At 33.4% G+C, this 26,833-nt stretch overlaps 1 protein-coding gene across 3 annotated transcripts in view; it reads left to right on the top strand.

Annotated features, from left to right (window-relative positions):
* Nucleotides 1-26,833, top strand: part of LOC105329357 (uncharacterized) — a 162,452-nt gene that overhangs the window by 97,393 nt on the left and 38,226 nt on the right. The window lies entirely within an intron of this gene.

The following is a 26,833-nucleotide window of genomic DNA, read 5'->3' as shown; positions in this document are numbered from 1 at the left end:
AAAATATTTTGTTTTTGAAAACTTAAAATTCTCAATCCAAATTCTAAAACGAAAAGATTAAATGCCTAAAACTATTTTAAAATTGAAACCTTATATATTGTATGCAGGTCAATAACAACGGTGACGTGACTTTTGACGCTCCATTAAGGCAGTTTACCTCTGAAGCCTTTCCTATAAATGGATCCCATAGAATGATAGCGCTGTTTTGGACAGACATCGATACAAGAAAAGGGGGATATTTGTTGTATCGAACAACAACAGAACAAACCGTTTTACAGAGAGGAACAAACAAAATCCGTTCTTTATCTTCTTTATTTCCTGGATTGCATACCTTCTCTGCCTCTTGGATGATGGTGGTCACGTGGGATGATGTAGCTGCCTACGGCTGCTCTGCTTCTGGAACAATAACTTGTTCGCAAGTAAGATATAATGCTTAATTTATACCAAAACACTAATCGTTTTGATATACCAATGCATCTTAGAAAAATGGTTTTTTTTACGTTAATAGACTGCAAATTAGTTTATATTTAAAAACTTTAATGCGATTGAAGTATTTTCAAATAAAGCTAATAATTAATCAACGAACATTTAAATTAATGCATTACAAAAAGTATTTAGTTATATGTTTTTCCATTCAGCGTAACACAATTCAACTTGTCCTCATCACAAACGGGGTCTATTCATTTGTTGTATTCAGCTACGATAAAATTACCTGGACCAAGAGTGCCCAGGTAAAACAAACAATGTTGAATGCAGTTCGATTTATAAATTTTGATTAAAGATTTCAATTATTGATTGAAATCAATTGATTCTTTTTTTAATTTCTAGGTTGGATTCAATGCCGGTGATGGAACAAATTACTATTCCGTAAATGGGTCCATGACAGACAGCATGTTAAATCTCCCTCAAATGTCAAACATTGGTGTTCCTGGCCAGTTTGTCTTCAGGGTTGATGGAAGAAAATTTGGTAAAGCCGATGATTACAATGATAGTTAATGATAAGTTATAAATAATTGTGATACTGCTCATAAATATCAAACAATTTTTCATGAAATGCAGATTTCAATAATTAGTGTATCACTTAACATTGTATGCATGTAAAATATTACAACAAATATTTTTCTTACATGTGTATATATGAATTAAGTTACATGAACGTCAACTATGAAATAGTTAGAGTTTTTGTTTAAGTATATGAGAAACGAATGTAATTTCTACCCATGTAATAGGCTATAATTGACATAACTTGAAACAGTTTATGCTTTTTATGCTTTTTAAACCGTGAGACCGATTATAAAATAACGTAAACTGTCCCAGAATATGTTAATTGCTACCCTCGTTATATATATATATAGGAAATTGATTTTAATTTTCTACAATTTAAACCAAAAGGTTTGGTCACTTTCTTTAGAAATGACATCATATTGTACAAAATTTAAACGAACGTCAAGCGGATTATTGTTAAATTGCACGTCGTATTGTGATGCATATGTAGGCAAATTATGCTCTACAATATACATGTATGTAAATATATTGCGCCAAATCACACAAGGCCTTAAATAAGAATTAAATAATTTGTATTTAACTCACCAAAGTTTATTCGGTTTATTAAAGCTAAAGATTTCCGCCATAATAATAATAATCCTCCAATCCTTGGAGACCTTGACGGATATTACCTGGTCTTTGCTTGCACTTTTGGGTATTAACTTGAACTTGTGACGTCACATACTTCCTGCTGATCATCTTTGAATTTGAAAGGGTAAGACGTGCATTAATTCTTTCTATCAGATTAATGCTCAAATAATATTTCTAAACATTTTATACGCTTATTCCTGTATTATTCGAAGCTCAGTGTGTTCATATTTGTTTTAGGTGTCATTAAGCTAATTTAATTTTTTTTTCTGCGAATTTCGTAGTTTGTACTTATATTTGGTTCCAAATACTCATATTCCTACCTCTGAGCGATGCCTACACGGAAGTCGGAACATCAGCCCATGGCAAGACGGTAGTCGAGGAAACAAGCCCCTGACGTCCTCGAAGAGATAAGACGAATTCCTGACGCCCATGTCCTGTCTACAGACGGCGAGACTGCGGGGACAAAATCCGCGCCAAGCGATGGCGGGAAAATTCCGGTTCACATAAGCGACACCCAACTAGGACAGTTAGCCCAGGTCATATCGGCGGGCTTAAACAGAGGTGCCACCCCATCAAGTTCCATGAAGCCTGATGTTGACTTCGATGAAAATTCAGGTAATGGAATTTTAGATTTCCTTTTGTAAGGTTCAGTGGAAATTGGCTATCAATGTACCCAACAAAATTAAAATTCAGATATAAAATGGGCAGTATGTCAACTTAGCTAAGTTACGGCCAAATGCTTGAGATCCGACGATGAAACCCAATTTCTGTCGGTACGGGATGGCAGCCTCGCTATGGCAAGCAAACCAAAGGCCAAACTTGTTGATGATATTCAAACCTGGACAAATTTATTTCTCATTTTTCATTAATTTATGCTGCAGCACATCCTTAAAGTATCACTGCGTCGTATTGTCCGTTCAGGTGCTAGCAGGTCACAATGCCTTAGGTGGCCCGACTTTGATGTTCATTTTCGCTTAAAAACGGATCATAACCCAAATATGTTCGTAGCAATGGTTGACCAAGTGTTATGGTTGTTGTACATGCCAGCCCCACTGCTTTCCCTTAGAAAAAATAGCGAGCAAACTGGCAAGTATTACAATTTTAATTACCGGGGAGTCTGTCAAAGAAGGCCTTGCCCTTATAAAAACCAATTATTTCGCTGCTCACTGAACCACCCCTCCATCAAATGTCAGCTTTTAAAGCCTCCCAAAAACTATTTTGCTTCCAGGTCAAACAGAACAGTCATCGAGCAGAGTCTTCGCACCATCAGCCATCAACACCCCGAAACCAATCCAGTCATTTAGACGTTAATAAAATGGCATCTACTCCCATTAATGTATCATATCTACAGAATTATTTACAATCCTTACCAAAACATAGCAGCTGGATTAATACATGGGTTCTCGCAGGAGTTTTATTTATCTTATTGGCAATCTCCAGTCGTAATCTCCAGTCATTATTGGGTTTTGAAAAGCAATAGCAATTGAACTAATAACCAAAGAAATAAACATAGGTAGGGTGGCCGGCCCATTTACCACTTAAGTCCCTTACCTAAACTTAAGATTGTCACCAATTGGGTTAGTAACCCAAAAAAGATTGAGCGTTTATGCTAATCCATCATCTATCTTATCCAGCAGGATAAAGCGTTAATGACAACATCAACAGCCATTGTTGTTCGATAAGTTACACACATTTTTAAGACAGCACTGGATATGCTAGCTAAGTTGGGAAAGGGGGCTTTAGTAGCACGCCTGGACATAAAAAGTGCATACATGTATATGCCTAACATTTGGATGTGCTGGCAGCTGTGCTACGTTTGAGGAATTTTCATCCTTTTTAGAATGGGCACTTGGGGAACAATCGGGCAGTAGCAATGTAATACATTATTTAGATGATTTCTTACTGACCGGTAGGCCAGGGACATTGGATTGTACATCTCTCATGTCGGGCTTTACTTTCATCTTTTCTGACTTAGGGGTTCCTTTAGCTCAGGAGAAAACAATAGGCCTCACAACAGTTTTGGCTTTCTTTGGTTAAAAATTAATACTACATGTAATAACATGACTGTTCAGATTCCTCATGAAAAATTATGTCAGCTCAAAACAGAGTTAGTATCTGTGTTGAATAAAAACAACGTTACACTCAAGCAATTGCAAAAACTTACACAGTTGTTGAATTTTTGTATTAGGGTTATTCCTTCAGGTAGGGCAATTATTCGCGGACTGTATGGCCTAACGAAACCACACCATCGATATCGTCGTAGAGTAACAGTCGAGATGAAGAAAGAAATTTACACTTGGTTCTTGTTTTTTCTTTGATAGGGTGACGTCATACCAGGTAGTTGACTGGACAAGATACTTTGACATGCAGTTATTTGCTGACAGTGCAGGTTGTTCAAACATGGGTTGTGGTGCAATATTTCAGTCTCATTAGGCATCCATTTTATGGCCACAAGAATGAAGATATTCCAGTATTTCCAAACAGGTTACATTTTTAGAGTTAGTACCTCTTGTTATGGATTTCTCCATTGGGGACAATGAATTTCAAGTTTAAAAAACTAGTAGTAGAAAAATTGCCATTCAGACAAGTAATGTCAGGTACATTGCATCAAAAAACACCATTCAAATTTTACTCAAACACAAAAAACTGACCAGGAGGGGAAGGGTTCACTCAGAGACTTGTTACCAACAAATGACATCATTTGTCCGGTGTCGCTCAAGTCGTTCATGTCAGCGAGACCTCATTGTTCCGGTACCTTTGTCATGAAAGGGGTACGACAGTAACACTAGATACTAGATATCAGGCTATGTCAATTTTCGCTCTGCTCATTGCAAAATTAGGTTCAGATGCCAAAGGGTACAAAACACGTTCATTTCGCATAGGGGCAGCCACAAATGCCTGGGACCAAGGCAAAAGTGAGGATCAGATCGCAGCAGGGGCAGGTTGAAGTCAAAGTGTTTACATAAATACATTAGATGCTACACCAGTCACAAGATTTTTTGTCACAGTAGGCTGTATAAGTTTGATAATATTTTTGTTCTTTTTGTTTATTATCGGCAATTTATACATCTACCAATATCAATGTAGGTGACAAAAAAAAATTTGGATTTTACAACGATCATTATTAATTAAGCATGCGTTCTTGCATGCCAAATCCTATTTCCTGGCTGATGACAGAATAGTGGTGACCCCAAAGTTGGTGACCATAGGCCATGGCTGCGATATGCTTGATTTGCTCTTACCGCAACTACCCGGATATGTTTGGCATTAGGTCAATACCTCGGCTATTTTTTTTTCTTTTTTTATCAGCTCTGTGGAGTAGCGGAGTTATTGATGTATATACGTGGTCAATGCTTTTCACAAGGTTTATGTCAATGTTTATTATTACCTTTGATTTCTATGCCGCCGCCACCCCCCCCCCCCCCTCCCACTCCTTTTCCGTTTAATACTTCCCCTTGGTCTGGGTGCTCAATGATTGGTGGTTTTAATTAAATTTTTGTTCGGGATGCCCAGTAGAAAATTGTGCTAACCCCCATTGCTTTTATTCATTGTTGACTTTGAGGGTGTTCACTGATTGACGACATGACCCCAATTTTTGCTTGGGGCGCCCAATAGCAAATTAAGCTGGCTCCCTATTGCTTTTTTATGTTGAGAATGATCACTGATTTATGACGTAACCCCCGATATTTTCTGGTGTATTTTTTTTTGCATATATTGCCGTTCATTTGTTCTGATTTTGATTGCAAAACTTGGTATCAATTTGTTTTTGTACTTTTGGTGTTTACTGGTTTTAGTGGGTTAGTTCTATTGGTGGCGCAGACTTTGCAGCGCTTGCATACTCTCGTGGCGAATATTTCAGCTTACCAGTACTGCTCACATGAACTTTTATGGTTATTAAAAAATGTTTTAGTATAAATGAATAGGATAAAGTTTTTAACGGGTAAACAGCTGGTCCTAGGGCTCACTTTGTATTCTGTATTCATTTTAATATCGAGCAACCGTGGCCATTATCGCCAATAAATTCATGAAACTCGCATATACATGCAGTTTATTTTTGTTTAATGTTTTACCTCTTGACATCTATGTAAGCAATGATTTGCCTTTGATAATTGGATTTAACTCATCAAAGTTGAATCGGTTTTATCAAAGCTAAATATTTCCGTCAAAATAATAACCCTTCAACCCTTGGGGACTTTACGCATATTAGCTAGTCATCGCTGGCACTTCGAGATATTAGCTTGAACTTGTGACGTCAAAGACTCCCTGCCGAGCATCCCATCAGATCCCCCAGCCCTCCTCTTCATAATTTTGGTTGCCATATATTGATTTTATGTTATTTAAATTAAATTCAATTTGATAGTTCGATGTTTCTGGCTCTGCGGATTAATTTTTTCAGGATGAAGCTGCCACCATAAAAGTCAACCATATCCGTCACGACTGCCTGATCTGTCAATTACAACTGCTGAGCTTGCCAGCGAATATTTCAGCTTACCAGTAGTGCTCATATGGATTTTTAATGGATATTATAATATGTTTAGGTATCAATGTATAGGGTTTAATTTTTACGAGTGAACACCTGGTCCCAGGGTTCACCTTGTATTCTGTATTCATTATCGCCAATAAATTCATAAAACTCGGATATAGTATTTTGTTGTTTAATTTTTTACCTCTTGACATCTATGTAAGCAATGTTTTGTCTTAAGTTTGATAATTAGATGTACATGTGTTTAGTGAAAAGTTCATCTTGGTTTATACGTTAAGAAATTGAAATGTTTGTGTGTACTTTTACCTCCAAACTACCTCTAATAGACTAAATTTAGAAATTATTATTTACTGTTTTTTATAAGTCGATGAATGTCGAAGTTCACCATGTATCTATGGAAATTGTTCAAACCTACGGAATCGTTACACCTGTCATTGTGAGCCGGGGTACACGGGACATAACTGCCAAACAGGTAAGTGCGTCTCTGAGTTTTAATAGGTTATCTCTTCTTTTTTTTACAGGTAGGTAAATTTAAACAAAAAATGCTTTCTTTGGTGATTCATGCGGGATATAAAGGTAGCGACGTTTGCTGCTTGTAAAATGTAAGTCAAACTAGAGACAAGCTCGTTGCAAGCAACGATTAGGTCTTCCGTCGTAGCTGCGTCATACTTGTGACGTAAAACAAAATTGAATCCTGACCATAGTATCAGATGTATAACCACTGAGTAAAAGATACAAATGCTTTCGATATGCGTAGGAGTTTGTTTCATGACGATTTTATTGTGAAATACAATTGCCTTCGCGCTTTATACTTGCAACTTTATTGATATTCTATCGATATATTTTGTAATTATTGTCCTTTAAATGCATAAAGCCTTTAGTTATTAGGGCAAATATTATCCTGTATTTTTAGTCTTAGATCGGATGAGAATATCTTTGTCGTGGGCTTTTGGCTCTTAGAGCTTATATAGTCATTTTTATGAATTGTTCGGGGATTGTTTGGAACTAAAATAAAAATTTGGTATTTATTATTTTTTTATCGCACGACTCTATTGCAAACTCTTTAACGGTGTATGCTCAGAAATGTAATTCATCGTGTTCATCGTATTGAATGTGTAAACATATCAGTACCATTTCGATTACAATATATCTAAAGCAGCATCACTTGATTAGATCTAAATCACAATTATTGTTATGTCTTTTTCTTATAATAATAATATAGTATCTATAGACCTCTGTTTTCTTACCTCTGGACCCCCCCCCCCCCCCCCCATCTCAGTTTTCTTCGAACAACAGTCTAGTTATTTTTGCGCATCATTCCCAAAGCGATTGATGAAAAGAACATTTCTACTAGTTGTACTATACTATATAAACAAATACAGATCTTTAAAAGTTGTCTATTGTTTGATTCGCCGCATGTTGTTTTTACAAGTGCATTTTATTTTGAGAAACTTATTTAATCATCATAATTGACTAAACATAGACAGAATATGGACGACGATTTTATTCACACCGTGGGTATGGCCGGTATGGAGGTAAAAAGACCAAACATTTTACACGCATTTTTTATCGAACGTGACAAGCGCTATTTTACAGGGGGTTTTGAAGAATAATTTTGTTTTCCTAGAAAGGGGAGCATGCGCGGATCAGAAAATTTTTCGAGGGTGGGTGAGGGTCTAACGGTTATTTGAGTTTACCAGGGAATGTCAGAGGCATATTTTTGTTAATTTTATAATGTACTTTTCAGGCACGTAGCATCGTTTTTGAAAGTGGGGGGGCCAGACCCATCCAAAAAATCTTGACAAGCAAAAAAAAAAAAAAAAAAAATTTAAAGTTTCCAAAATCTTCAAAATCCTAATCCGTGGGGGGGGGGGGGGGGGGGGGACTCAACTATGCTTCCAAAAAATTTTTCCCTTCCAAAAAATTTTTTTCCTCCAAATCATGAAATTCCTAATCCGTGGGGGGGGGGGGGGGGGGGGGGGGGGGGGGCGGTAACTCCAATTTGACTACTCATTTCCTTATTTTCATATCAATTTTTTACTACCTTCCAAAAAAGTGGGGGGGCCAACTCCATTATAATTCATTTCTTTATATGTAAATTTTAAAAAATTTGTTGCTGCAAGAAAAAGTGGGGGGGCCTGGCCCCCCCTGATGCTACGTGCCTGCTTTTAATTCAAAAAAATTTGTTGGTGGGGGGGGGGGGGGTTGGAATCTTCCCCCTTCCATTGTAGATCCACGCTTGGGGTTCAATGGCGTGCAAGCACCTACTTAATAGATAGTTACCATGCACGGATCTAGAGCGGGGTCGGGGGTTCCCCTCACCGCGGAAAATGAAAATTTATTAAATCTACACATTAAAATTATAGCAAATATGCCTCGGACCCGCAACACCCCCCCCCCCCCCTCCCACGGATTAGGAATTTCATGAATTTTAGGAAATAAGCTTAAAAAAGGAAGAAACCGGGCACAATTTTTTCAGTGTGAGCATTCTACAATTTAAGGGTCTAATAAAATTTTGTATGAAGTTTCAAGATACAACTCTCTATTACCTTATCCAGAAAATTGCATGGAAAAGAGATTTACATCGATTTTTTTAAATTACAAAAAGATATGCACAATGAACCTAGATTAACTGCTAACAAACAAGCATAAAGAAAGATTGGGAACAACTGCATGTAATTTCTTCTTTTTGAAAAAAAATCTAGAAATTCAAGAAAAAATAAAAAAAAAAATATTTCTTTTCTTTATATGCGTTAATGGAAACATTGATCATCAAGGAGTTTTATGGCGTGCAAGCACCTACCTAATAGACAGTTACCATGCACGAATCTAGAGCGGGGTCGGGTCGGGGGTTTCCCTCACCCCGGAAAATGAAAATATATTAAATCTACACAGTAAAATTATCGCAAATATGCCGCTAACCCGCAACACCCCCAACCCCCACGGATTAGGAATTTCATGGATTATAGGAAATAAGCTTTTTTTTTTGGCTTGTCAAGATTTCTGATGATAGTGTAGGCCCTCTTCCGTCCGACTTTTAATTCGGACCCCCCCCCCCCCCACACACACACACACGCTTGAAAAATGTTCTGGATCCGCGCAGAGTTATATGGATCTTTAAAGCTTGCCTCTTTCTTTTGGGGATGGGTGTTTTTCTCTACAGCATAATCGATGCTATGAAATAATGTAAAAAGGACAGTATTATGTGTGAAGGATGCAGGCACGTAGCATCGTTTTTGAAAGTGGGGGGGGGGGCCAAACTCATCCAAAAAATCTTGACAAGCAAAAAAAAAAAAAAAAAAAAAGGAAATTGGAACTTTTCCAAATTCTTCAAAATCCTAATCCGGGGGGGGGGGGTGTTGCTGGCGTAGTATATGACTTAAATTTTCATATCAATTTTTTTTACATACTCCCAAAAAGTGGGGGGCCAACTCCATGATAATTCAATTTTTTATATGTAAATTTTAAAAAACTTGTTGCTGCGAGAAAAAGTGGGGGGCCCCCCCTGGCCTCCCCCTGATGCTACGTGCCTGGGATGAATGTGTAGTTTGTTTTGTAGGAAGTTTATTTTTGATAATCATATTTATCTGGATAAATTTTGTTTGTTGGTTTGTTTTGTTTATTGAAAAGGGGAATAAAGAAAATTAGTAATTTCCGATATGAAGTCAAGCATATTTTCTTATAATCATAGACTAAAAGCATGTTGGAAAAAGGAAATATTGTATCAAGCAGTTACTATGCGCAGATCATGAATTCCTCTGTGGTTTTCCCAATTATCAGTTCCTACACGTACCTACTAAAGGAGAAATACATTTCCAAAGAGATGATATCGGTAACTTATAGTTAACAGTTAAGTTCCGGCTTGTATTCTGCCACATGCAAGCACGTGTGTAATCCTGATTTAAAAATAGGTATGGGGGGGGGGGTCATCGCAACAAGATTGTGTACTAGCGTGGTAAAGTGTACATTGTTATTTAATAATAATGATTGATGTTGAATGATTATTAATTATTAATATACAAAATTATAAATTTAGTTTAACATGCAGTCTGGAAAATTTACATGAAGAACTAAAATGACAGGGAGTTTAATTGGTTTTCACTATCCGCTCGACGATTTCATTTGTTATAAATTAATAGGGTGTAAGGATGCTCGCCTTCTAAATAGTAAACCGATTAAAAATAACTGTATTCTGGATTTAAAAATTGTTCTAAAACATTTGATCTGACATATCGTTGTTAACAATTCAAAACTTTGAACGATTAAATAGGTTTTATATCTACTCCGACCCCCTCGGAAGAATCCATTCTAACCAATGGAATTTTCACGAATACGAAAGGTGATACAAAACTTCGAGCCAGAATGTCTCATTCATTAATTTTTACTCAGCTATAGTGGACGAGTTCAAAATAGGAACTTTTGAGAGACACATCTACACTGGGGCATACATTTACCGTGTATGCAGTTTACATTGCGTCTATTTTTTTTTTTTTGGAAAGTCCTTTTTATAATGGCGTGAAAATGACGGAAAGGCCTTGAATATTGTTATGAATATTGTCTTTATGTCATATAATATGTGAAACTGTTTTCATTCCACCCACAAGCTTGAAATAATAAAATAATTTTAATGAAAACAATATAAATGGACGTCATAAATCCCATATCAAACGACATACTACCACTTCAATCTGCGCGTCTCTTTAATGAATTTATGAACAGCGGCAAATTCTAAAATGTATTTTTAAAGGTAATGTAATTCTAAAGGTAATGTTAGCTGGAAGTCTGTAGCCCCCGAATGGAAAATTTCTGGTGGTATTCTGATTTTTTCCAGACCGAGAACTAAATATATGCAGCTAAGGTAACTAATAATGCTTCCGATGAAATACTTTTTTTAGTCATGTAAGCTTTTAAGAAATTCATAATTACTTGTTTGAAATATAACACCCCTATACTTCGTCTTACACTCGCTATTTGTAGAACAAGCAGAACCAGTATCACATTGTTCGAATTTAATAGCCCTAGCATTGCATTGCTTTGCATGTACACAAAATCTTTAAAAAATTCAACACTTAAAGGGTTTATTTATATGGCTATTTATATGTACACATATGAATAACATACTCGAATGATTCAAAATACACAAAACGGAAGATAGTAAAGAATTCAATCATTAAGTCTACATTTTATAGAATTTGTAAAAAAAAAAAAAAAAAAAAAAACCCATTGCAGGTCTGAATGTTTGTTAATGTGCCAATTTATCAATATACAATTTATTAATTATTTTCGATTGCTAAGGCTACAGCATATATGATGAACATTTTACAACATTTTTTCCATACAATTGTTTTTCAACGGAAGATAGCGAGTACACTTATAAACCACAATTTATTTAATTACCTCTTTAAAATTGTGTATGAACTAAATGATTTATTAATCGCTGATGAAGGCTGTTTGATATTTCCGTTTGTAGATGTTTTGCAAAAAGTTTTAAAAAACGCGAAACGCGGGGCGATTCATAATTAATATCCCTAATAACCGTACCTTAAAATTAGCGGCTTTGGATTCAAATAGTATTATAGTTGAATATTAAGTTCTATTTTAAAATCATCTCGACATTGATAATAGTATCTTAATCGTATATCAGTATTCTGTTATGCTTTAAAAGAAAGCATTCTATCGGAATCAATCCCGTGTTCGTTTAAATAGCCAGCGTACATTTGTCATTTCAGTAATACACATGTCACAGTTCATATTAATTTATTTTTTTAATGTTCATCAGCGTGCATTGCTGATAGAACGCATTGCTGTATGTATGAATGAGTGCATGTGTGAATGTTGTGATAAGTCACGTGGTTTTTCCATTTTAAGGATTTAGTGACCAGGTACATGTATAATTATATGTCTTATTGACCAATGACAGACGACTTTTAACTCATTGATATGCATGTTTTACTTACTTCGTTCACTATATAAGCGCAAGTCCCGCCAAATCCAGTACCCACAGATTCTACCCTTTACGGCGCTAGTATCATTTAATGTTATATTCCATTCCTGATCTTCAAAGATCCAGTTATTTATTTATTATTTAAAGTCCTGGATACCTGGTAAGATCACTGTTAAACATATTATTGTACCATCATATTCAGTGATATTGTCGGTAAATCACCGGTATTATAATTGGGAAAACCATTGTGTTTGTAATTTAATTTAATATGTAGTACATGTAATTGTCTCTCGTCAACGTGTGTGTGTTGTGTCGTGAATGTGTTTTCTAGGTTTCTTTGCATATATAATATAAAAGCAAAGTACGAATCCAAGTCTTTGATCGTTATTATTTAACGACCCTGTGACACACATTATGCTTTATATGACGGCCGTGTATTGTAGGAAAGTTGAGTTTAATTACCATGCATTGGAACCATCTAAAATTATTAACACAAACAATTCAAGATGTCTTCGTTACAGTCAAACAGTGGGGCGTTAAACATGTGTACGGACAGCTCTACAAATACATGCACTGTCGTCTGGGCGACGGCCTCAATACAGCTAGCGACTCTGCTATCGATTGGTTACCTGAGTCTCGTTATGCATCTAAATATAGAGAGGAACACAGTTTTGAAACAAACAACAAAAATGAAGTCAAAGAGGTTTATCTTTATGAAATGAAAATGTACATATGAATAAAAACATTTGGGAATTTAATGTGGAATCATTTTTACGCGCTGCATGTATCAGTTTATGCATTACAAGAAGCCCTTTCATAACTTCTTAAACGTGCACACCCCACGAAAATGGACCGAACTGACAGAAATTGTTTCTCAAATACAGACTATAAATTACGAAAACATCAAATTAAATACTACAGAAGGAATCGGAATTTATTTCTTTACAACTTTGCTTCAATAATGCATTAGAAATTTTTATTCCTTTACAAGTTATTAACAATAACCTTTTGAAGCCTCTAACTCCCTAATTATAGGGGCCAGCCATTTTTTCTTTATTCCGAATGAAAGGTCTCGGTAAGACCAACAACTTTTGAAATACATGTTATTACAAATTATTAACAGGTAGAAAACTAAAACGGAAAATTCGCAAAGTTTTTGCAATTTTTTCTAACCTGTTTCAACACCATTGCCACTCCTTTTATTTGCAATTTAAATAACAAATGAAATGTGTCTTGCACCAATGTATCTGCTTCCAAACCAGTCCATCTTTTAGACTCTGCCAGTCATCGTTAAAGCTAAAGCCATCTGACAAAAGAAGTTGTGAAATATTACTATACGAGGAATAATTCAAAACCGAATAGGGATTTTCATCAAGTAAAATATGAAGCGACAACATCGTGCAGCATGTTATCAGACCTGACAATTTCAAAACAATCAGTGAACAAAGCAGCGAGATAGTAAGGATCAAAGTTGCGTCTAGAAGAAAAAAAATAAGAAGAAATCTGAATTTTTTTCAGAATAATAGTTAGGTCTTCCGCTCGGAAGCGGAAGACCTTAACTAACTTAATAAAGTACTATCAGAACTTGAGATAAAAGAAAAAGCCAAATCGTCTTCTATGGGAAATTGAGTCTTACACACTCATTATAATTTCGTGCAGTCCATGAATTTTTTTAAGTCGCTGAAGGTTTTGATCAATCGATGAACGAGGCCTATTTATATCAGTCCTGTAAGTTTTTATAAACCTATGAATTACCTAAAGTTTAGCAACTTCTTATTCATGTATTTGCATGTAAAGACAAGTACACATGTAGTCCCTATGTTTTTATGTGTTATTGAGTGCCAATTTGCATTTTTTTTCTCGAAAAGACAAGTACATGTATGTGTTTGGGCAGAGTGTACTTTAATGATTCCAATTTCAAACTATTGTTAATTTGTAAATTCGTTTTCTTCAGAAATCAATGAATGCCAGAGTTCACCGTGCATCCATGGAAATTGTTCAGACCACCTTCATAATTACACCTGTCATTGTGAGCCGGGGTACACCGGAAATAACTGCGAAACGGGTAAGTGCGTCTCAAAGTTTTAACATCAATTCTCTGTAAAAACCAAACTTTTACTATAGGGTCATGGCACGCATGATCTCAGATTTTTATGAAACTTTCTCAGGTGATTGATACTCATAAGGTATGACATTATCCACCATCAAAATAATGTCCATTACCTTGGTTGCCATGGTAACAAATTTTATTCATTCAGGGCCCAAATACACAGTTTGTGAGTTAAACAAAAGGTAAACTCAAAGTCACAGGACGGGCTAATTTATAAATTTTCAAGATATTTCACAGTCACATAATATACATAGTAAAATATAGATGAACATGATGGAAGAGAAAAAAATCTCAATGTCCTTGTTCATTTTAAAGCTGGTGGCTCAAAGTTGGTAAAAATTTCTAAATGTTGATATTTCAATTTTCACTCTGTATTTTTGAAAGTCTCTCAAAAATTGCAGACAAAGAAAAAATAAATCAGTTGCAAATTTTAAAACATAATACCTATATAAAATATGATTTATAAAAACCAGAGCGGGTATCTTTTTCGTTTTTGTTTATTTTACTTCCAAAATTTGTTAGTTTGACATCTTCCCACCCCCCTAAAAAGTTTTAAAATATTTTTTAAACAAAAAGGTTGATCATAAAACTCCTTCAAAATACTTTTTCTGCTTAAATAGATGAGAAACTGATTAAATATTTCAAAATATTTTAAATTCAATGAATCAGGATAATTTAATTTGGCTTTATAAAAATTACTTCTGTGTATATTTTGCAAAGGGCAGATAATTCCAAGCAAGAAAACCCTATTAAATGAGACTGAACAAATAATAATAGCATGAAATTCTGTTTTAAGATATCTTCCATTAATGAAATAGGTTAACTGCTTGAATAGATAACAATATTTATGATTTTTACCACTTCAAGAAGGCTTAAATTGATTTTTTTTTGTCTGATACAGGGCAAATAACTCCAAATATCAGCAAATATCAGGGGAAAATGAAATATCTTTTCAATGCAACTCCAGAAATAAAAATCAACACTTACTTAAATTTAATAAATAATTCTTCAAAGAAATATTCAAAATAAATTCCAAATCATGAAAATAAGATAAAAATACACAACACAGTGACAATTGATTAATGTTGAAATGCTCAATATTTTAGCAGGTTCAGTTTGTTCATTATTTGTTCATCTAGCATTGTATGTCTGACTGTCTTGCTGGTCTGGGTATTCACTGGACTGTTCTGGTCATTTTCCTCAACACTCTGCAATGTTGAAAAAGTAAAATATTACATATATGGGTCATTAAATATTTACATGTATGTATTTTGCATAAAATACCACAACAGACATGTTTTTTTTGGGTGTGTTTTTTTTTCAAACATTTATTCAATCATATATGTAACAAAACAGAAGGTAGTGGGCCTGCACAGAGGCTTAGTGCAACATACATTTTGGAATATTTTTGTACTACAGTTTAGCACGAAAAAAAAGGAGAAAAATATTCATTTACAAGTAAATTTCCGCATATGAAATGCTAAGTATGTCATTAATACAGCAAAGATAGAAGGGAAAAAAATAACCAGGTTGTTACATGAAAAATATATAGATATCAAACATATAAATAGATTTGTACATAAGTATTTAGCATGTTCATGTAACAGTATACATGTATTTTTCTGTTAGATGCGTAGGGGGGAATAACAGTTTAAGTGTCCAGAGAATCCCCCTACCAGTTTTACAATCTATAGGTCTTGTCACCTTTAGAGTTATATTTTTCCGTTACAAAATAGTTTAGACCAAATGGCATTCATTTACACGAAAATTTTCAACAATAAGCTGCCTCTGGTGATGTCAAAATGGAGAAGAAAACATAATATTTAGATTTGTACATAATTATAACTAATACATGTAACAGCAATATATTTTTCTGGTAGATATGTGTAGGGGAAATCAGTATAAGTGTCCATAGACTCCCCCTTCCAGTTTAATAATCTAAAGGCCAGATCATCTTTAGATAAACATAATTTGAAAGATAATTACAATTTTTCATTCAATCTATTAAGACTATCAAAATTAAACATAATGCTTAATGCTGATTTAACTGTCATATAAGACTGTGTCAGTGCACTTTTCAAAACAACATAACAAACCATTATATGTTACAATGTCGTTCAAAACTCTGCATTTCATTTTGTATTTGTATATTTTATAAGCCACAAAAGATAGAACATTATTAAAGATTTAAGTGTTTTGTTGCAGTATGCTTGAAAAACAATAACAATAACTTTCCATGTAACATTTATATTTAAGAAATCAGATAGTTTCTTCCTTTACCTATACCACTCCTTTTATTTGCATTTAAATAACAAATGAAATGTGTCTTGCACCAATGTATCTGCTTCCAAAACAGTCCATCTTTGAGACTCTGCCAGTCATCGTTAAAGCTAAAGTCATCTGACAAAAGAAGTTGTGAAATTTTACTATAAGAGGAATAATTCAAAACCGGATAGGGAATTTCATCAAGTAAAATATGAAGCGACAACATCGTGCGGCATGTTATCAGACCTGAAAAGTTCAAAACAATCAGTGAACAACGCAGCGAGATATTAAGGATAAAAGTTGCGTCTAGAAGAAAAAAAATAAGAAGAAATTTGAAAATATTTCAGAATAATAGTAAGGTCTTCTGCTCGGAAGCGGAAGACCTTAACTCACTTAATAAAGTACTATCAGAACTAAAGATTTAAAAAAAACCTAATCGTCTATATGGGAAATTGAGTCTTACACATTCATTATAATTTCGTGCAGTCCATGATTTTTCTTAAGTCGCTGAAGGTTTTGATCAATCGATGAACGAGGCCTATTTATATCAGTCCTGTAAGTTTTTATAAACCTATGAATTACCTAAAGTTTAGCAACTTCTTATTCGTGTATTTGCATGTAAAGACAAGTACATATGTAGACCCTATGTTTTTATGTGTTATTGAGTGCCAACACAGGACGAAAAACCACCTTTAAGCAAGTCCTTAAAGGTGGCTTAAAGGTGACTTAAAGGAGCTTAAAGGCTATACGACCTTTAAGCCGCCTTTAAGTCACCTTTAAGCAAGTGCTAATAGGTCCTTAATGTCCAAACTTCTTTAAGCCACCTTTAAGCCACCTTTAAGCATTTTTAAGTGGCATTTACGCTCTCTTTACACTGCCTTTACACTGTCTTTAAGTGGCCTTTAAGTCAATATTGATCAAGCTGAACAATAAACACATATATTAAATGCAAAAGCTCTTTTATAGAGATGGAAGGGGGTCATCCGAGTGATAATATAATTTCCAAGGAAGGGGGGGGTGTTCCAGGCGGTTTTAATCGTCGCTCCATTAAACACAGATCGCTATCATCAGCACCGCTCCGATGGACACAGATTGCCGTTATAAAATTCTTTATAATTTTTGGGGGTTTCAAAATTATTGTAGGGATGAGCGCAGTCTCTGTATCTTAATATGTGCATAAAACTAATTATAGTATGTTTGTTTCCTATTATAAATTAATCGGTGAAAAAAATCTCTCTCTCTCTCTCTCTCTCTCTCTCTCTCTCTCTCTCTCTCTCTCTCTCTCTCTCTCAGTTCATCCGGTTATTAAACAAAATAAAGATAATGAACCAAAAATGCATGATTTCATTTGTTAATCGGTTTAAGGTTTGTATTTTTTTTTTTCAATTTTCATTATTTCTAACTCTAGATCTGCTAGATACATGTTAAAGATGAAAAGACTCCCAACTGCCTTTGTTATATCGGGCAGGATATTACTGCTTTGTTTGTCTAGACATAGTTTTGTTCGTTTGTGTATATCTAATTAGAGTCTAGTGTTTGTACAACTTAAGAAAACCCCTGGAACTAACACAGAATATACAAGATATACACAACAGTTGTGTCGTGTGCCCAGGTGCATGTTTGTGTATATCTAATTAAAGTCTATTGTTTGTCCAAATTAAGAAAACCCCTGGAACTAACACAGAATATACAAGATATACACAACAGGTGTGACGTGTGCCCAGGTGCACGTCAGGGTTTCTAAAGGCGTTGAATTTTAGTATGTACGAGTATGCGATAAGTCTAGTGAATAAAAGTTAATTTACATTTGTAATTCATTTTCAAAGTATTATTTCCTATCTCTGGGTTTCAAAGATGTTACGTCTACAAATTAACGATACATGTATGTAAGAGTAAAATCTTGAGGCTAATTAATTAATGTATCGGTGATCATAAATAGGGGTTGATTATTTAAATATATGTATAAGGGTAAATATGTCAAATATACCCGGCCTGGCACATCATACAATTGTATGTACAAGTCATTTGCAATTGCCACATGCAGTAAATACATCACCGGTAAATGGTAATTTTGTTTGTTATAGAATTGATAGTTTATAAATCATGTACATACAATTACATGTAAATATTTAAACATATTGGAACGGCGCCGCGATCATGAAAACCTGGAAATTGCGGGAAATTGAACAAATACCCTAATAGTATCAATGCATTTAATAAAAGAAATGATTTCATTTTCTTTCTTACATTTTTATAGCTATAAATAAGATGAACGTATATCTACTCGGTTTAAATTTATTAACTACATGTCAGAGAGCCTACTACAGTGAACCTAACGGTTTCCATTTAGGTATAATATATTTTTGTTCACTGAAGACCAAGTTCCGTATTTCATTCTAAATACATACATGCATGTAATTTATAAATTAGATATAATTGATTGTTACAAACTGAATGGTTTATCAAAATCTTTTCAAGTAAACACATTCAATACAGTGATTCAATATCCACTGATATATAGGATATAAAAACGCTCATATATATATGTAAGTTGCACTGGGGCAGATGTTGTGTGGTGATGCTAGTAAACTAAGGGTCCCGGGTTCAATACTCGCCATGGCAGGTTTTTTTTGTGGGTTTTTTTTATTTTTCTTTCTAGAACAAAAAACGTTTTAATACCTTTTCTTTCATAAAGTTAATACATTTTGTTGGAAATTAAGCACAACGTTGAATTAAATTTTTTTTAATGGCTTAAAGGTGGCTTAAAGGTAGCTTAAAGGTGGCTTAAAGAAGTTTGGACATTAAGGACCTATAAGTTGTCCTTAAAGGTGGCTTAAAGGTGACTTAAAGATAGTCTTTAAGCTGCCTTTAAGCCATCTTTACGCTTTCTTTAAGCCACCTTTAAGCAATACATATAGCTTAAAGGTAGCTTAAAGGTGGCTTAAAGATCGTCTTTAAGCTATCTTTAAACACCTTTAAGCTATCTTTAAGGAGGACTTAAAGATGGTCATTCATCCTGTGCAATTGACATTTTTTTTCCCGAAAAGACAAGTACATGTATGTATTTGGGCAGAGTGTACTTTAATGATTCCAATTTCAAACTATTGTTAATTTGTAAATTCGTTTTCTTCAGAAATCAATGAATGCCAGAGTTCACCGTGCATCCATGGAAATTGTTCAGACCACCTTCATAATTACACCTGTCATTGTGAGCCGGGGTACACTGGAAATAACTGCGAAACGGGTAAGTGCGTCTCTAAGTCTTAACATCAATTCTCTGTAAAAACCAAACTTTTACTATAGGGTCATGGCAAGCATGATCTCAGATTTTTATGAAACATTCTCAGGTGATTGATACTCATCAGGTATGACATTATCAAGCATCAAAATAATGCCCATTACCTTAGTTGCCATGGTAACCAATTTCATTCATTTAGGGCCCAAATTCACAGTTTGTGAGTTGGAGAAAAAGGTAAACTCAAAGTCACACGACAGGCTTATTTGTAAATTTTCAAGATATTTCACACATAATATACATAGTACAAATATAGATGTACATGATGGAAGAGAAAAAAAATCTCAATGTCCTTGTTCATTTTAAAGCTGGTGGCTCAAAGATGGCCAATGTCTAAATGTTGATATTTCAATTTTCACTCTGTTTTTTTGAAAGTCCCTTAAAAAATTGCAGACAAAGAAATAATAATCCGGTGGCAAATTTTAAAACATAATACCTATATAAAATATTATATATAAAAACCAGAGCGGGTATCTTTTTCGTTTTTGTTTATTTTACTTCCAAAATTTGTTAGTTTGATATCTTCCCACCCCCCTAAAAATTTTTAAAATATTTTTTAAACAATAAGTTGATCATAAAACTTCTTTAAAATACTTTTTCTGCTTAAATAGATGAGAAACTGATTAAATATTTCAAAATATTTTAAATTCAATGAATCAGGATAATTTAATTTGGCTTTATAAAAAGTGTTTCTGTATATATTTTGCAAAGGGCAGATAATTCCAAGCAAGAAAACCCTATTAAATAAGACGGAACAAATAATAATAGCATGAAATTCTGTTTTAAGATATCTTCAATTAATGAAATAGGTTAACAGCTTGAAAAGATAACAATATTTATGATTTTTACCACTTCAAGAAGGCTTAAATTGATTTTTTTTTGTCTGATACAGGGCAAATAACTCCAAATATCAGCAAATATCAGGGGAAAATGATATATCTTTTCAATGCAACTCCAGAAATAAAAATCAACACTTACTTAAAATTAATAAATAATTCTTCAAAGAAATATTCAAAATAAATTCCAAATCATGAAAATAAAATAAAAATACACAACACAGTGACAATTGATTAATGTTGAAATGCTCAATATTTTAGAGGGTTCAGTTTGTTCATTATTTGTTCATCTAGCATTGTATGTCTGACTGTCTTGCTGGTCTGGGTATTCACTGGACTGTTCTGGTCATTTTCCTCAACACTTTGCAATGTTGAAAAAGTAAAATATTACATATATGGGTCATTAAATGAAATCATTTACATGTATGTATTTCGCATAAAATACCACAACAGACATATTTTTTTTGTTTTTTTTTTGTTTTTTTTCAAACATTTATTCAATCATATATGTAACAAAACAGAAGGTAGTGGGCCTGCGCAGAGGCTTAGTGCAACATACATTGTGGAATTTTTTTGTACTACAGTTTAACACGAAAAAAGGAGAAAAATATTCATTTACACGTAAATTTCCGCATATGAAATGTTTCATGCTAAGTATGTCATTAATACAGCAAAGATAGAAGGGAAAAAAATAACCAGGTTGCTACATGTACATGAAAAATATATTGATATCAAACATATATAAAGATTTGTACATAAGTATTTAGCAGGTTTATGTAACAGTATACATGTATTTCTCTATTAGATGCGTAGGGGGGGAATAACAGTATAAGTGTCTAGAGAATCCCCCTACCAATTTACAATCCTATACAAAACAGTTTAGACAAAATGGCATTCATTTACACGAAAATTTTCAACTATAAGCTGTCTATGGTGATGTAAAAATGGAGAAAAAAACATCATAATATTTAGATTTGTACGTAATTAAAGCTAAAACATGTAACAGCACTATATTTTTCTGGTAGATATGTGTAGGGGAATTCAGTATAAGTGTCCAGAGACTCCCCCCTACCAGTTTAATAATCTAAAGGCCAGGTCACCTTTAAACAAACATAATTTGAAAGATAATTACAATTTTTCATTCTAACTAAAGCTAAAGCCATCTGACAAAAGAAGTTGTGAAATTTTACTATAAGAGGAATAATTCAAAAGCGAATAGGGATTTTCATCAAGTAAAATATGAAGCGACAACATCGTGCAGCATGTTATCAGACCTGACAATTTCAAAACAATCAGTGAACAAAGCAGCGAGATATTAAGGATCAAAGTTGCGTCTAGAAGATAAAAAATAAAAAGAAATTTGAAAAATTTTCAGAATAATAGTAAGGTCGTCCGCTCGGAAGCGGAAGACCTTAACCAACTTATCAAGTACTATCAGAACTTTAGATAAAAAAAAAAGCCAAATCGTCTGGGAAATTGAGTCTTACACATTCATTATAATTTCGTGCAGTCCATGATTCTTCTTAAGTCGCTAAAGGTTTTGATCAATCGATGAACGAGGCCTATTTATATCAGTCTTGTAAGTTTTTATAAACCTATGAATTACCTAAAGTTTAGCAACTTCTTATTCATGTATTTGCATGTAAAGACAAGTACACATGTAGTCCCTATGTTTTTATGTGTTATTGAGTGCCAATTTGGATTTTTTTTTTCGAAACGACAAGTACATGTACATGTATGTGTTTGGGCAGAGTGTACTTTAATGATTCCAATTTCAAACTATTGTTAATTTGTAAATTCGTTCTTTTCAGAAATCAATGAATGCCAGAGTTCACCGTGCATCCATGGAAGTTGTTCAGACCACCTTCATAATTACACCTGTCATTGTGAGCCGGGGTACACGGGAAATAACTGCGAAACGGGTAAGTGCGTCTCTAAGTCTTAACTGTAAAAACCAAACTTTTACTATAGGGTCATGGCACGCATGATCTCAGATTTTTATGGCCAATGTCTAAATGTTGATATTTCAATTTTCACTCTGTTTTTTTGAAAGTCCCTTAAAAAATTGCAGACAAAGAAATAATAATCCGGTGGCAAATTTTAAAACATAATACCTATATAAAATATTATATATAAAAACCAGAGCGGGTATCTTTTTCGTTTTTGTTTATTTTACTTCCAAAATTTGTTAGTTTGATATCTTCCCACCCCCCTAAAAATTTTTAAAATATTTTTTAAACAATAAGTTGATCATAAAACTTCTTTAAAATACTTTTTCTGCTTAAATAGATGAGAAACTGATTAAATATTTCAAAATATTTTAAATTCAATGAATCAGGATAATTTAATTTGGCTTTATAAAAAGTGTTTCTGTATATATTTTGCAAAGGGCAGATAATTCCAAGCAAGAAAACCCTATTAAATAAGACGGAACAAATAATAATAGCATGAAATTCTGTTTTAAGATATCTTCAATTAATGAAATAGGTTAACAGCTTGAAAAGATAACAATATTTATGATTTTTACCACTTCAAGAAGGCTTAAATTGATTTTTTTTTGTCTGATACAGGGCAAATAACTCCAAATATCAGCAAATATCAGGGGAAAATGATATATCTTTTCAATGCAACTCCAGAAATAAAAATCAACACTTACTTAAAATTAATAAATAATTCTTCAAAGAAATATTCAAAATAAATTCCAAATCATGAAAATAAAATAAAAATACACAACACAGTGACAATTGATTAATGTTGAAATGCTCAATATTTTAGAGGGTTCAGTTTGTTCATTATTTGTTCATCTAGCATTGTATGTCTGACTGTCTTGCTGGTCTGGGTATTCACTGGACTGTTCTGGTCATTTTCCTCAACACTTTGCAATGTTGAAAAAGTAAAATATTACATATATGGGTCATTAAATGAAATCATTTACATGTATGTATTTCGCATAAAATACCACAACAGACATATTTTTTTTGTTTTTTTTTTGTTTTTTTTCAAACATTTATTCAATCATATATGTAACAAAACAGAAGGTAGTGGGCCTGCGCAGAGGCTTAGTGCAACATACATTGTGGAATATTTTTGTACTACAGTTTAACACGAAAAAAAGAGAGAAATATTCATTTACACGTAAATTTCTGCATATGAAATGTTTCATGATAAGTATGTCATTAGTACAGCAAAGATAGAAGGGAAAAAATAACCAGGTTGTTACATGTACATGAAAAATATATAGATATCAAACATATATAAAGATTTGTACATAAGTATTTAGCAGGTTACATGTATTTCTCTATTAGATGCGTAGGGGGGGAATAACAGTATAAGTGTCTAGAGAATCCCCCTACCAATTTACAATCTATAGGTCTGGTCACCTTTAGAGTTAAGTTTTTCCTATACAAAATAGTTTAGACAAAATGGCATTCATTTACACGAAAATTTTCAACTATAAGCTGTCTATGGTGATGTAAAAATGGAGAAGAAAACATCATAATATTTAGATTTGTACATAATTAAAGCTAAAACATGTAACAGCACTATATTTTTCTGGTAGATATGTGTAGGGGAATTCAGTATAAGTGTCCAGAGACTCCCCCCTACCAATTTAATAATCTAAAGGCCAGGTCACCTTTAAACAAACATAATTTGAAAGATAATCACAATTTTTCATTCTAACTAAAGCTAAAGCCATCTGACAAAAGAAGTTGTGAAATTTTACTATAAGAGGAATAATTCAAAAGCGAATAGGGATTTTCATCAAGTAAAATATGAAGCGACAACATCGTGCGGCATGTTATCAGACCTGAAAATTTCAAAACAATCAGTGAACAAAGCAGCGAGATATTAAGGATCAAAGTTGCGTCTAGAAGATAAAAAATAAAAAGAAATTTGAAAAATTTTCAGAATTATAGTAAGGTCTTCTGCTTCCGAGCGGAAGACCTTAACTAACTAATCAAGTACTATCAGAACTTTAGATAAAAAAAAAAAGCCAAATCGTCTGGGAAATTGAGTCTTACACATTCATTATAATTTCGTGCAGTCCATGATTTTTCTTAAGTCGCTAAAGGTTTTGATCAATCGATGAACGAGGCCTATTTATATCAGTCCTGTAAGTTTTTATAAACCTGTGAATTACCTAAAGTTTAGCAACTTCTTATTCATGTATTTGCATGTAAAGACAAGTACACATGTAGTCCCTATGTTTTTATGTGTTATTGAGTGCCAATTTGGATTTTTTTTTTCGAAACGACAAGTACATGTACATGTATGTGTTTGGGCAGAGTGTACTTTAATGATTCCAATTTCAAACTATTGTTAATTTGTAAATTCGTTCTTTTCAGAAATCAATGAATGCCAGAGTTCACCGTGCATCCATGGAAGTTGTTCAGACCACCTTCATAATTACACCTGTCATTGTGAGCCGGGGTACACGGGAAATAACTGCGAAACGGGTAAGTGCGTCTCTAAGTCTTAACTGTAAAAACCAAACTTTTACTATAGGGTCATGGCACGCATGATCTCAGATTTTTATGAAACATTCTCAGGTGATTGATACTCATAAGGTATGACATTATCCACCATCAAAATAATGCCCATTACCTTGGTTGCCATGGTAACCAATTTATTTCATTTAGGGCCCAAATACACAGTTTTTGAGTTGGAGAGAAAGGTAAACTCAAAGTCACACGACAGGCTTATTTATAAATTTTCAAGATATTTCACACATAATATACATAGTACAACTATAGATGTACATGATGAAAGAGAAAAAAAATCTCAATGTCCTTGTTCATTTTAAAGCTGGTGGCTCAAAGATGGCCAAAATTTCTAAATTTTGATATTTCAATTTACACTCTGTGTTTTTGAAAGTCCCTTAAAAAATTGCAGGCAAAGAAAATTTAATCCGGTGGCAAATTTTAAAACATAATACCTATATAAAAAAAATATTATTTATAAAAACCAGAGCGGGTATCTTTTTCGTTTTTGTTTATTTTACTTCCAAAATTTGTTCGTTTGACACCTTCCCAATCCCCTAAAAAAAATTAAAATATTTTTTAAACAATAAGTTGATCAAAAAACTCCTTTAAAATACTTTTTCTGCTTAAATAAATGAGAATCTGATTAAATATTTCAAAATATTTTAAATTCAATCAGGGTAATTTAATTTGGCTTTATAAAAATTGTCTCAGTATAATTTTTGTAAAGGGCAGATAATTCCAAGCAAGAAAACACTATTAGATGAGACTTAACAATTGATAATAGCAGGAAATTCTGTTTTTAGATATCTTCCATTAATGAAATAGGTTAACAGCTTGAATAGATAACAATATTTATGATTTTTACCAATCATATATGTAACAAAACAGAAGGTAGTGGGCCTGCGCAGAGGCTTAGTGCAACATACATTGTGGAATTTTTTTGTACTACAGTTTAGCACGAAAAAAAAGAAGAAAAATATTCATTTACAAGTAAATTTCCGCATATAAAAGTTTTCATGCTAAGTATGTCATTAATACAGCAAAGATAGAAGGGGAAAAAATAACCAGGTTGTTACATGAAAAATATATAGATATCAAACATATATATAGATTTGTGCATATGTATTTAGCAGGTTTATGTAACAGTATACATGTTTTTCTCTGTTAGATGCGTAGGGTGGAATAATAGTGGAAGTGTCAAGAGAATCCCCCTACATGTACCAGTATTACAATCTAAAGGTCTGGTCACCTTTAGAGTTATATTTTTCCGTTACAAAATAGTTTAGACCAAATGACATTTACACGTATTTTTTCAACTATAAGCTGTCTCTGGTGATGTAAAAATGGAGAAGAAAACATCATAATATTTAGATTTGTACATAATTATAGCTAATACGTGTAATAGCAATATTTTTCTGGTAGATATGTGTAGGGGAAATCAGTATAAGTGTCCAGAGACTCCCTCTACCAGTTTAATAATCTAAAGGCCAGGTCACCTTTAGACAAACATAATTTGAAAGATAATTACAATTTTTCATTCAATCTATTAAGAATATCAAAATTAAACCTAATGCTTTTTGCTGATTTAACTGTCATATAAAACTGTGTCAGTGCACTTTTCAAAAAACATAATAAACCATTTTATGTTACAATGTCGTTCAAAACTCTGCATTTCATTTTGTATTTGTATATTTTATAAGCCACAAAAGATAGAACATTATTAAAGATTAAAGTGTTTTGTTGCAATATGCTGGAAAAACAATAACAATAACTTTCCATGT

Source organism: Magallana gigas, chromosome 6 (genome assembly GCF_963853765.1).
Source record: "Magallana gigas chromosome 6, xbMagGiga1.1, whole genome shotgun sequence".
Taxonomy (NCBI): domain Eukaryota; kingdom Metazoa; phylum Mollusca; class Bivalvia; order Ostreida; family Ostreidae; genus Magallana; species Magallana gigas.
This window is presented reverse-complemented; position numbering and strand designations above follow the sequence as displayed.